The sequence below is a fragment of the Chaetura pelagica genome, unplaced genomic scaffold (assembly GCF_000747805.2).
Source record: "Chaetura pelagica isolate M959 unplaced genomic scaffold, ChaPel_1.0 scaffold207, whole genome shotgun sequence".
Classification (NCBI taxonomy): Eukaryota; Metazoa; Chordata; class Aves; order Apodiformes; family Apodidae; genus Chaetura; species Chaetura pelagica.
The window spans coordinates 2,830,639-2,830,958 of record NW_009953929.1 but is presented as its reverse complement, the minus strand read 5'-3'; positions in this window follow the sequence as shown (position 1 = coordinate 2,830,958).

Genomic DNA, 320 nt, shown 5'->3' with positions numbered 1-320 from the left:
CGGACCCTCCCGGCCCGGACGAGAGCGTTTGTTTTCCTTTCAGCACCGCTCTCGTCTCCCTCAAGTGTTTTCTTAATGAGGCAGCGGAGACCCAAAAGCCCCAGAAGGGACAAAGTGCTGCCCAGGGCATAAATGTAGTGGGAAGTGTTTCTCCCCGCACTCCCCTCATAGCTTAGCACGATATCAAGGTTTTCTGTATGAAAGAGTGATTTGTGAAGCGCTGGCAATGACACTTAGGTTACTGACAGAAGTACAGCATGTTTAAGGTGACATCTCACCGAAGCGCTGCCCTGTGCAAGGTGGGTCTGCCGGCCGCGGCG